The sequence below is a fragment of the Hyperolius riggenbachi genome, chromosome 3, assembly GCF_040937935.1.
Source record: "Hyperolius riggenbachi isolate aHypRig1 chromosome 3, aHypRig1.pri, whole genome shotgun sequence".
Lineage (NCBI taxonomy): Eukaryota > Metazoa > Chordata > Amphibia > Anura > Hyperoliidae > Hyperolius > Hyperolius riggenbachi.
The window spans coordinates 425,131,330-425,143,944 of NC_090648.1; the positions used below are offsets into that span (position 1 = coordinate 425,131,330).

At 42.4% G+C, this 12,615-nt stretch overlaps 2 protein-coding genes across 3 annotated transcripts in view; one reads left to right on the forward strand and one right to left on the reverse strand.

Moving 5' to 3' along the window:
- Window positions 1–12,615, reverse strand: part of LOC137564137 (intestine-specific homeobox-like) — a 974,377-nt gene that overhangs the window by 887,608 nt on the left and 74,154 nt on the right. For both annotated transcript variants that reach the window (XM_068277567.1, XM_068277566.1), the window contains exon 2: window positions 8,471–8,512. The gene's annotated coding sequence lies outside the window, so the exon portion shown is untranslated. The remainder of the gene's footprint in view (window positions 1–8,470; window positions 8,513–12,615) is intronic.
- Window positions 1,680–12,615, forward strand: part of LOC137564135 (xylosyl- and glucuronyltransferase LARGE1) — a 670,081-nt gene continuing 659,145 nt past the window's right edge. Inside the window, exon 1 of the mRNA XM_068277558.1 lies at window positions 1,680–3,498. The gene's annotated coding sequence lies outside the window, so the exon portion shown is untranslated. The remainder of the gene's footprint in view (window positions 3,499–12,615) is intronic.

A 12,615-nucleotide genomic window follows, 5' to 3' on the forward strand; every position in this document is an offset into this window, starting at 1 on the left:
TGGAAGGAAGAAGGGTTGGTAGGAGAATGATACAGCAGGGAGGAAGGCTGGGGACAGAATGGTATGGAAGGAAGAAGGGTTGGTAGGAGAATGATACAGCAGGGAGGAAGGCTGGGGACAGAATGGTATGGAAGGAAGAAGGGTTGGTAGGAGAATGATACAGCAGGGAGGAAGGCTGGGGACAGAATGGTATGGATGGAAGAAAGGTTGGTAAAAGAATGATACAGAAGGGAGGAAGGCTGGAGGTATAATGGTATGGAAGGAAGGAGGATTGGAAGAACAATGATACAGAAGGGTGGAAGGCTGGGGACAGAATGGTATGGAAGGAAGAAAGGTTGGTAAAAGAATGATACAGAAGGGAGGAAGGCTGGAGGTATAATGGTATGGAAGGAAGGAGGATTGGTAGAACAATGATACAGCAGGAAGGAAGGTTGGAGACAGGATTGTATGGAAGGAAGAAGGGTTGGTAGAACAATGATACAGCAGGGAGGAAGGTTGGAGACAGGATTGTATGGAAGGAAGAAGGGTTGGTAGAACAATGATACAGCAGGGAGGAAGGTTGGAGACAGGATTGTATGGAAGGAAGAAGGGTTGGTAGAACAATGATACAGCAGGGAGGAAGGTTGGAGACAGGATTGTATGGAAGGAAGAAGGGTTGGTAGAACAATGATACAGCAGGAAGGAAAGTTGGAGACAGGATTGTATGGAAGGAAGAAGGGTTGGTAGAAGAATGATACAGAAGGGAGGAAGGTTGGAGACAGGATTGTATGGAAGGAAGAAGGGTTGGTAGAAGAAATATACAGGAAGGGAGGAAGGCTGGAGATTGAATGGCATGGAAGGAAGAAGGGTTGGCAGAAGAATGATACAGAAAGGAAGAAGGTTGGAGACATAATGGCATGGAAGGAAGGAAGGTTAGAGGCAGAATGGTACAGAAGAAAAGAATACTGAATCTGGAAGGAAGGAAGAATGATGATGGAAGGAAACAGGAACAGAGTCAGAGTGGTACAGAAGGAAAGAAGCCTGGAAGAATTGTTGGAAGAAGGAGTGTAGTAGTGTAGGTGGAAGGAAGGAGGAAATTATATAAAAGTAAGGAAAGCTGGAGTTGGAGGATGGAAGGAAGATGGAAGGAAATATGCATGGAGGCAGAATGGTACACAACAGAAGCACACGTGGTACTGGAATAATGGAGAAAGAAGGTTTGGAGAAAGAATGGAAGAGAGTAAAGGATATATAAAGATGGACTGAAGAGGGAATGGTCTGGATGCAGACAGATTTGAAAAGAAGGGTGGTGTTGGTAGGATGAAAACAGAACGAAGGTTTGGAGACATAATGTGACAGAATGAAATCTGTATGAGACAAAATGATATAGAAGGAAGTAAGATTAGAGCTGGCAGAAAGGATTGGAGACACAATGGTACAAAAGGAAGGATGCAGGAAAACGAATGATATAGAAATAAGTACGAATGGAGATGGAAGGAAGAAGGCATGAAGGGAGAACGGTACAGAAGGAAGGTAAGCTGTGATGTGATGGGAAGAAGGGATACAGATGGAAGTCTGATGACAGAATGAAGGTTGCATGGATCTGGAAGGATGGAGCCAGGAGGAGTGCTGCTGCTGCTGCTGGAGGGAGGGCACAGGCAGAGGGAGGGAGGACGGAGGAGGCACAGGGAGGAGGGAGAACCGAGCAGCTCTGGGAGGGGGAGAAGCTGCTGCTGTCGCTGCTAGAAGTCCGGGGGATGCGGTGATCGAAACAGCAGAACCGGCTGAGCTCTCTCTGAACGGGAGAGGCGATCGTCTCCAGTCCGGCTCATCTCCCCACCCAAGCCGCATCACGCAGCACCTCCTCCGGGATCCCTCCTCCGCCTCTTCGGCTCTCCGTGGTGCTGAAAGCTGGGCCGTTCCCCGGGCGGGCCCGACAAGCCGGTGTTGCTGAGCAGCGGGCGGGGGAGCTGGGCACATTGGCAGCAGAACTGCCAGGCTGTGTGTGTGCAGAACAGGCCTGGAGATCAGAGACCCCCCTAATCCAAGGGCCTGCTGTGTAACGGGGGAGGCTTCCAACTCTGACATCCCAACCCTTCCCAAGCAAAGACCCCACTGGATATGTGGAGACCTCCCGAGCTGCAGACAAAGGAGATCTCTGAGACCCTCTCAGTGGAAGCCATATAATCTGCTGACCATTCTACTGACCATTAAGAAGTGCTCCAGACCCCAGTTGCATAAGGACATCACACTTTGGAGAGCTCCTCAAACTTGGTGGCTTTCTTGCTGAGACCACCTTTTCACCCCCACGCCCCTCTTTCAGAGACAGTCTTACAGTCAGAGTTCCCCCTTTCTCCCAGCTACCAATCCTGTTGAATTGCTCTAAAAAGAAATATACTAACTTTGCTGGTGACATCATTCTAAAACCCTGAAAAGAAGCATTACTATTACCAGCAACTGTCTATCTCTTTTAAAGATTACATATGAAGTGACCACGACTCAATTTGGTAAGAGCAAGGCACTTTTCATGGTTGCATGCTTCTGGATTTCATTTTGGTGAGGTCAACTCTGCACCTATAAAGGAAGGGTCATACTACTAGAGACTCTATTGTCTACAAACCGCCTCTTTGGACAAGAAGTAAGGTGAATTCTCACTATATAAAAAATTCAAAGGACTAAAAACCATCCCTCTGGTGAAAGCTCAAAATTTGATCTTGGTGACATAATGTCACCACCTCTAAGGAAGTATGTCTGTGTTTGAGACAGTTTGACAAAGAGCATTTTATTGCACCTTAACTGTATTTGGCATGCTTGGCTGATATTGCACCTCCTTTTCATGAAGCCACTATTCTGCAGGTTAGTCTATTCTGTACGTGAGCTATGTTATAGTAAGTTAACTGTCATTCTTCGGTACTGTGAGCTACAAGAACTTTGCTTTTAAGAAATCCCAGCACACCTAAATATGATGGTATGTTAGGGACATCAGCTCTGTATCTTCAAAGAAAATGCAACAAACAGACAAGATCTGATAGATCCATGGGAAGCATCCACTAGGCAAGTAACTCAATACCTGCACATCAAGCTTGCAAAATAACACATCCTCTATGAGACCTTTATATGTTCTATCTGTACCTTGCAGTGACACCCAAGAAATGATCAATCATAAGAAGGCCTTTTACATTGCGTAATTCTTGACTGAACCCTCTGAAATGCTATACATATTCAGAGACAGTTTTTCTTTGAGGTCCCCTGAGACATCTCATTCTTGAGACTTGTTCTAAAGAACAGTCAAACGGTTACCTAGCACTCCTGCATCAGGACCAGTGACAACAGGAATTCTATTACTGCTACTCCTTTTCCCTTCTGGTGCCTAAAGAACTATCTCCAAGGGCAACTGGTGTTTTGTCAACCCTCATGAGATCTATCAATATGGCATTGTCCTTCACTCCCAGTACATCCACATAGTACCTGGACCGTGCTGTACCATCAGAGGACTTTCAATTAACAACTCTAAATAAGGTAAGATAGTCTTCACTTCTCCATATGTTGTGGAAATGCAGGCTTCAGCATGCTAGGGACTTAGAATTCCTTAACAGTTAACTGCCTCAACCAGTCCTTAGATGAGAGATTATGTACATCCTTATTTTTAAGTATATTACATGGTTGCCTAGTTCAATTCCCAATGACTTCAGTTCTTTCTAGCTTTTTAGACAAATAATTTTGCTATGAATCTTGCTCTGTTCTAAGCTAGCATAGTCATTTTGCATCCAAGGTTCCTTCTCAGCATAAGTGACGCTGAGACGTCTGGTTCCCCTGTAAGTGTCAAGATTCAAATGTCTTTATCTTGACCAAGTGTGAGGCTCATGCAAGTTCTCAGGGGACTGTTGTTAATTTGAGAATGTGTATAAGAACCAATCATGGACTTTGGAACCACAATTAGGTTCCTGGTGCATGTTGCTAATCTGCAACCATGAGATCTAAGTGCAACATCATTATTTATGTTATACGCTCTAGCTCTATAAGTCTTAAATGTCAGGAGTTCAAATGTCATGTTCGAATGATTGCACTACACAACCTCTCTTATTTCACTCCTTTTGTCTTTTGTATGACACTCAATAGGTTAAACTTCTCATTCTCATCAAAGGCCTAGTTAAATTCCAGGATTTATCCAAATGCAATACTAAGAAGAACCATTTGGTCATTGTCTTTTAGTCCCAACAGTTTCTGTATCCCTTTGTATGGTCGTTGTGCAGGCATTTCCCAGATGTTAATTTCCCAGATGTTAAGATAATTTCAGCGTTAGTTCATATTTAATGGTTTGAAAGTTGGCTTGAGCTCAAGTATACAAATAGGTTTCCCTATTTTGGTTCATTAGCTACAGTATTAATTTTGGGATGGCCATGGTTAGTATATCAAGTATGTCCTTCAACAGCTGTTGCTAAGTGTGAGCTACAGCAAATTTATCACGTCATATGAGGTCTAAAAGCATGTTTTAAAGGCCAAAGGTTCTAGAATAATAAAGTAATAACTGAGTTATTTATAGACAGTTGACTGATGGTATGTAGTCGAAATATTACGCTTCTACGTTTTTTTGAGAATGCTTGGTAACCAAATGATGGTTAAGAATAAAATAGAGGGCAGAAAAGACCAGACGACAAGTAGTCAACATGTACATAATATGGTTTCCTTCAAAGTTTTTTTTTTTTTTATACTTTCTTCAGTTGTCATAGAGTAACCAAGCAGCTCAGGGGGACCCAAACTACTAGGAATGTATAGGGGGATAAAAGGGACCAAAAAGCCCTCCTACTAAAAAAAGCAAAGCTTGGTGTATTTGCCTTCTTAAAACAGAAGGAAATCTGTAATAATTCAGCTATAAGTGAACATTTGTGGTTACCCACAAGGCACTACTACTGAATATGCAAATTATCCCTTTTCGCCCTTGGTTAGCCCGTCTTCCGAAGGCTTAAAGACTGTGAGCAATGTGACGTTCAAAGAAAGGTTATTAGGTCCGTATATGATGCAATCTCGATTGTATGTCCAATCGAGAAACTAAAGTTATCGATTTCGCACAGGAAATCGGGTACTAGCTAATCCTAGAAGAAAAAAATGGTTATTTACAACCTAGCTAGCAATTCAACAATTTATCAGAAAATAAAACAATGCGGTAGGTGATTAAAGTTGTCATCAAAGAGCAATTTCCACTGGCCCTCAAATAGCTAAACAGCAGAGGTTGCATTGAATACCTCTTGAATTTGTCCAGGAACTTTTATCAGTCTACATGTTTTTGATGGACAATTAAATTATTTCAGTGAATGCACAACTACATCAGTGATAAAGTCATTGGCCTGCACGTCTAAAACATTTTCTTCTATAAAAAGTGATGGAAAGCTTAAAAAGTTAGGTGCCGTCAATCATCTGGGATACCTCAGCATTTTTAGATATTTGTATCAAGTTGGCACTTAAGATGTGTTTTTTCAGACTACAATGAACCATCCTTATCCGTCCCTGTGCATAAAGGTTCTTACACTGTAACGTCTCTAAAGACGTCCATATGGCATACTATTTAAATATACAACGCTACCATCTCTATGTAATATAAGAGCCAAGAGACTGAGAATACTTTGCAGAGATTATTATAGTAAGCCCTCATGCTACATGAAACTGGTAAGATTTTATGGTATGACAGCTAAATAAACACATGCACACAAGTGCAGTAGAATCAGTTGTGTTGGAGTTGAGGTAGGACTCTGAAGTGCCTGGAGGACACCCTTGCTATCAGAGGAGGAACATCCTATACAAAAGCCAAGGAGATAGTATCCAGATTGGGCATCAAACCCAGAGCCTCGTTGCTGTAAAGCAGTAGAACAAAATGTGTGTGCATCAAACCCAGAGCCTCGTTGCTGTAAATCAGTAGAACACAGTGTGTGTGTCCCTTTAATGTTTTTCGTTTCTATTCTCAACAGCACTACAATAGATTAACAGGTTGTCCGCCTGTGTGCCTTATTAAGCTGTGAGCTTGCATTCTGTTGTCACACAGATCAGGAGGACATTTGGGTAGAGGCAGATATAGGTGCACAGAGGAAGCTCATGCTATCACAGAGAGTGCCTATGATACAAAAGTCAGGCATATAACCCTGGCCCCCATCTCTGTATGGTTATGCAGGCTTGACTAAATGACACTGCATTATATATTGTATACATGTCATGCATGCTCTCTACAGTGCTGTAATTGATCTTACAATGGTTGTACTTGCCTATATAGCGTGTATGTGTAGGATTTGTACTTTATGCTTGACCATGCCTATCGGTATATCGTTATCTCATAAACCTGTAAATTCTGACATGTTAGTCACTGTTCTTGGAAAGACTACAAGCTGCTTTTCCAATGCACAGTCACATTCACAAACGGAAGCTAAGCAGATATATTCAATTTAGAGGATTGGTTGAAGAACCTCAACAAAACAGAAAGAAAGACAATGCTGAGAGCCATTAGTGCAGTACGTTGGATGAACCAAGGTGTAAAAGATCATTCAATACAATACTTGCAAACCCTGGTTGTCTAAAGACCTGTGGGGAAATAATCCCTATTCCCACTCAGGATTCCAAGGGTATTCTGTGTGAATGTTACTCCCCGGGATAAAAACAGGCATGGGGCAATGCCACCCTCTAATGTCCTAACCTCTAAGTGGTCTCTGCAGTTGGGTAGCACTGAGAGGTACTTCTGCTATTCTGTGTCCCTTTTGTGGGGGCCACAGAATAGATCTAAAGAAGTGAGAACTTTTTGTGAAACTCGCTGTCTGGCATTGCCCTAATAGAGATTGTAACTCTATTGATGTATGACCTTCCCTGGAAGGTAAGTAATAACTTGCTGCCCCCCCCCCCTAATGTTAAACTGTTATTAATAATGGCACCCTTTAACGGTAACTCGAGTCATTTGAAAGTAGGGGACTGTCAGTACTGAACTTAAACTTGGCGTTCTGGAAGTCATGCAGTGCTGCTGCTGGCTGTGCCAAATTCTTGTGGCTAATGCCAACTCTATAAAGATGTATCTCCAGTAAATAAAGTCCTGGGGATCCTGGTGTGATATTAGTAGCTGGAGTAAAGCCTGTCTCTTCTGCCATTCTAGTCAGATTATCTCAGCGGCCTGGTCATCACAATTACTGCACTTTCATACTTTCATTTACATTATATCAACCAAGGGGAGGTGTCATCTAGAGGAGCTGCTGTTTACAGGCTCTATTTGCCACTAGGTTTCTTAACCAGCTGAGCGGTCTGGACGAGCTCAGCTCGTCCAACACCGCCAGAGGCTGCCGCTCATGCCCTGCTGGGCCGATTTTCACCAAATAAAAAGCAGCACACGCAGCCGGCACTTTGCCAGCCGCGTGTGCTGCCTGATCGCCGCTGCAGCGCGGCGATCCGCCGCGTGCAGCGGCGAAAGAGGGTCCCCCCAGCCGCCCGAGCCCAGCGTAGCCGGAACAAACAGTTCCGGCCAGCGCTAAGGGCTGGATCGGAGGCGGCTGTTGTCAGGACGTCGGCTGACGTCCATGACGTCACTCCGCTCGTCGCCATGGCGACGAGGTAAGCGAAACACGGAAGGCCGCTTATTGCGGCCTTCCGTGTTACTTCTGGCCGCCGGAGGCGATCGGAAGAACGCCTCCGGAGCGCCCTCTAGTGGGCTTTCATGCAGCCAACTTTCAGTTGGCTGCATGAAATAGTTTTTTTTTTAATTTAAAAAAAACCCTCCCGCAGCCACCCTGGCGATTTAATCAGAACGCCAGGGTGGTTAAAAATGAATTTGGTTAAACTTGGACGTCATAATCAAAATAAGAAGGTGGTTTTCCTACCACAAATGTTGGCACACATAGGATTTCTTTTCTGAGAATTGTTTTTTTTATAGTGTGATCCCATTCAGCACAGCTACCTTTCTGGTAGAATGATTTGAAGACAGAGAGAGGTTCTTAACTTCTTAGCATGGCTATGTCACCGGAGACACAAGAGAGGAACTCCACTCCCACCCCACCCTCCACACACCTTGTTTTCAACTGGTGCCCTTTTTAGCACAAGAGTCAGCACCATATAATTGTTCAGGGCTTCAGGATTTTTCAGTGGCATTCAGCATTGCCAACTCATCCCTTTAATCACTGACACATATGAATTATACAGGTCTCATGGCTAGGTGATGCATTTTAGGCACTGATCACTTGCACGTAACCTGAATACCTTGCATTTATTAATTAAAGGAATGATTTAGCAACCTTGATGGCAGTTTCAATGCCATTACACCTTGGTAGCCCCTATCCCCCGAAACCCCCCCAATTTCACTCATACTTAGAAATTATGAGCCAAGCTGTAAGTCTTTGTGTAAACACAAAGAAAGGGAGGTAGGGAGTTGTAATGTGTTATATCATTATGCATGCATTGAAGAGCAACTGTAGATAAAAAAGAAATGTTATACACATGTGGGTAAAGTTAAATTAAGATATTGTTCTACCTTTGTTCATCTGTCATCTTCTGTATACTTCTGCCGAAGTTTCTGAAAAAAACAAAATTATTGTTGTACTTATTGTATTGAGATAACACTGAATGTAAGGCTAAGTTCACACTAAATCCGTTGTGATGTGCATATGGCATATTGCAACGGATTTCAAAAACAGCCTTTTCCCGTAGCGTGTGGGCTGCAGCGTACAGACCAATGTCAAAATTATACACGGAAGTGACGTGCGCAGTGTCCGGTAGTGCACTGCTAAGTTCTCATTCTTATGTCAGGATTGACACATTGCTGGGGCAAGGTCAAGATGTTGGGACCATTGTATCGTGTTGCGGTTACATGCGTTATACTATACCACAACATGCTTAGTGACATTATGACCGGAAGAACTAAATATAAAAATGGAGACCGAGAGCCCAATATAGTGTAATATGTTCTAGCAAAAATAGCAATAGTGAAAAAGTAAGTAATATACTTACAAACCTGGGTTACCAATCAGGCAACCACTGTAAATGCAGGTAGGGAGATTAGACCTGTCCCCACTCAGGATTTAGAAGTTACTCTCTGTGGATAGAAGAAAAAAGGGTTTTTGTCACCCTTCCACCAAGAGTGGACGAACTGGTGTACGAAAGTACAGAGGCGCCAGAAGAGTAAAATTCACTAAAAAGTTTAAAACGTGTTCTGGTGGCGGTGGTGGACCGGCGGCACCCAGAAAACAGACACGATGCTGTTGATTGTAGGTACAATGATTTATTCACATACTCCTAAACAAAATCTGCAACGCGTTTCATGGGCAACATCCCGCTTCATCAGGCAATAACACAACAGGAGTATCACACAGCGTGGAGTCAGAAAGGAGCTTGGCACCTCAGGAAGAACTAAACACTTTCATTAGACAGTGACACACAACGTTCACAGCTGGGTATTAGCAGCTAACAGTAAACAATAGTAGTCATGGGAATTGTAATCCTTTGCCAGACAGACAATTGGTATAAAAAGGCAGAATCAACCCCTCCCAATAGCCCTGCTGTTAGAATAGTGCACTGGAGATAGTCTGTTGATGTCATCAGGATATTTAAAACTTTATTTGTAAGCTTTTTTGTTAAAATGTTCAAGTGACCCTAATCAGGATTTGTTTCTTTTGGAATCAAAAGTCCACCTTTGTTGAGAAATAAGCATTGAAATCAGTCTAGCTTTACATGGACAGGACATAAAGTTGTTCGAGAAGCTTGCAGCCTGTAGCTCTGTATGTGTGTTCTGTTCTGAGCAAAAAATGGCGGGTATAAGGGTTCCTAATCTAGAATTTATAAGACATTAAAGAGCCTACAGTTTTCAGACAGTACGATAGGGCCTTCATCAGAGGGATAACTGAAGTGTGTCCTGCCTGGGGAAGGGTTTGTATGTATCTCTGAAGATTACAGCTATAAGTGAGAAAAGGCAGCATAGACTGTAGACTTTCCAGCAGGAAGCCAGTCTATATAAGAAACAGCTCCTCAAAAGCGAGTCTTAGATCTAGCTTAGTAATCAGGCTGAATTCAAAGCACTGTGACCACCGAGACGGCGAAGTTATTATAGAGGCTGCCAGCTCCATAGTTACATGCAGTAGCTCAAAACGCGTCAGTGGGCGACATATTAGCCCCGAAACGCGTCACTCTTTGTCAAATTAGCCTAAGACATGCTTCAGTGTATCAGAGCCTTCTTTAAGCTGCTGTTGCTTTAGCCTATTCACTGGCCTTTGTTGGGTTAAAATTCATAACTGTGTCGGCTGAGTTTTTATTTTTACAGCTACACTTTCCAGCCTATGGTATTAATAATAGTGGCTTAAAAAAATGAAAGCAAAGGTCAGGCTTGCTGTTTACTTTAGCTGGTATTTTCTCGGCAAGCGATAATTATGCATATTAAATGCAAGCAGAAGTTTGCTTGAATTTATCCTGCTTGCGTGCAGCTGGGCGAATCTGTGCTTTTTCAGTTATTTTTTCCATAAAGAGTTACGGGAGTACTGATTTTGCCGTGAATTTTTGCACAGTGCTGAGACTTTCTTTTCAAGCATCCATCGAAGCATCTACAGTGAGGTTAACTAGAACAGAATGGATACTGTCAGCTCCTTCCTGCTCTGGTGATGGAATTCAGCAGGTATTGCCTTTGGAGCTGATTCCTACAGCACAAGCCCAATCTTGTATATCTTCTATGGCTGATATAATGTTAGACACTTGTTGCATACGCCTTAACATCTAGGCATGGTTTCTGAATATACTATCATCTCATAGCTTAAACAGAATGCCCAATTTTTATATTTTTGTGCAGGATAAGTGAGGACAGAAAGTTTACGCTGCAGACTTTAGCTGGCTATACACCATACAATCAAATCGTATTTGTAATGTTATCACTCATCTCTTAAAGGACAACTGAAGAGAGAAGAATATGGAGGCTGCCATATTTATTTCCCTTTAAATAATACCAGTTGCCTGGCAGTCCCGCTGATCTATTTGGCTGCAGTAGTGTCTTAAACACCCCAGAAACAAGCATGCAACTAATCTTGTCAGATTTGAAAATAATGTAAAAAACACCTGATCTGCTGCATATGCTTGTTCAGGGTCTATGGCTAAAAGTATGCGCAGTAGAGGATCAGCACAGGAGGGCAGCCAGGCAACTAATATTGCTGAAAAAAATGAATATGGCAGCCTCCATATCCCTCTTTCTCAGCTGTCTTACGAGAGATTACCAGAACAAGGTGCACATTTCCAGTATTTTCAGCATGTTAGCCTTAAGCTGGCCATACGTCACTTGATGCATGGTCAGATGGACCATTATCTACACTGCTCTCTGTTCATATCTGATCAGAGAAAGATCTATTGCTTGGCCACACACTGAAGAAAGATTTCTAATAGATTTGATGCTGAAATTACCCTTGCGCCACTGCCATCTCCCCCCCCCCCCCCCCCAAGTGTAGGTGTACCCCTGCCACCTTGCAGAAAAAGGCCTCTACCTTTTCTATATATGCCAGGGCAATTTTCTTCAAGGGGGAAGATCTATGCACCGGAACTCAGCTTACACGGGGATTCCAGTGAATCTTATTAAATAGACTATGGCCTCAATTCACTAAGATCATGCTAGAGATAATAAGGCAAGAGAAAACTTACCTCCACACGTGAGAGAGTTATCTTACCTCTTCATTCCTTAAGTTACCTCTCCTGTAGTTAATTTACCTCCTGTGTAGTTAATTTACCTCCTCTGTAGTTATTTTCACACGCAGTTAATTAACAGCCTGTCTTTAACTCTGGAGTTATTTTAAGGATTAGAGAGTTAATTTAAAGACAGAAGAGTTAACTTTAGGCTTGGCTGAGGTAAAATGTTTCCTGAATACTACATGCCTTATCACCATGGTAACAACTCTAGAAGAGTTATTAAAGACAGGAGATAAGTTTAGTGAATTGAGGCCAATGTGTTGCGACATTCTAAGTTTTAAAGGATACCTTAATGTCGCCATGCAGCACCTGCGCAGTCAGTCATTACATATAAATGTGCATACAAACTTGCCCAACCCTACTAGTGACACAACTTCACATCAGGCCTTATTCTTTTAGTAGAGATGTTATTTATTGTATTATGTTATTATGTTATTTATTATAAATGTATATGTACAGTGGGATGTAAAAGTGTGGGCAACCTTGTTAATCATCATGATTTTCCTGTATAAATTCTTGGTTGTTACGATAAAAAATGTCAGTTAAATATATCATACAGGAGACACACACAGTGATATTTGAGAAGTGAAATTAAGTTTATTGGATTTACAGAAAGTGTGCAATAATTAGGCAGGTGCATAAATGTGGGCACCACAGAAAAGAAATGAGATCCATATCTAGTAGACCTTCGTTTTGCAGAAATTACAGCCTCTAAACGCTTCCTGTAGGTTTTAATGAGAGTCTGGATTCTGGTTGAAGGTATTTTAGACCATTTCTCTTTACAAAACATCTCTAGTTCATTCAGGTTTGATGTTTTCTGAGCATGGACAGCTCTCTTTAACTCACACTACAGATTTTCAATTATATTCAGGTCTGGGGACTGAGGTGGCCATTCCAGAACATTGTACTTGTTCCTCTGCATGAATGCCTTAGTGGATTTTGAGCAGTGTTTATGGTCGTTGT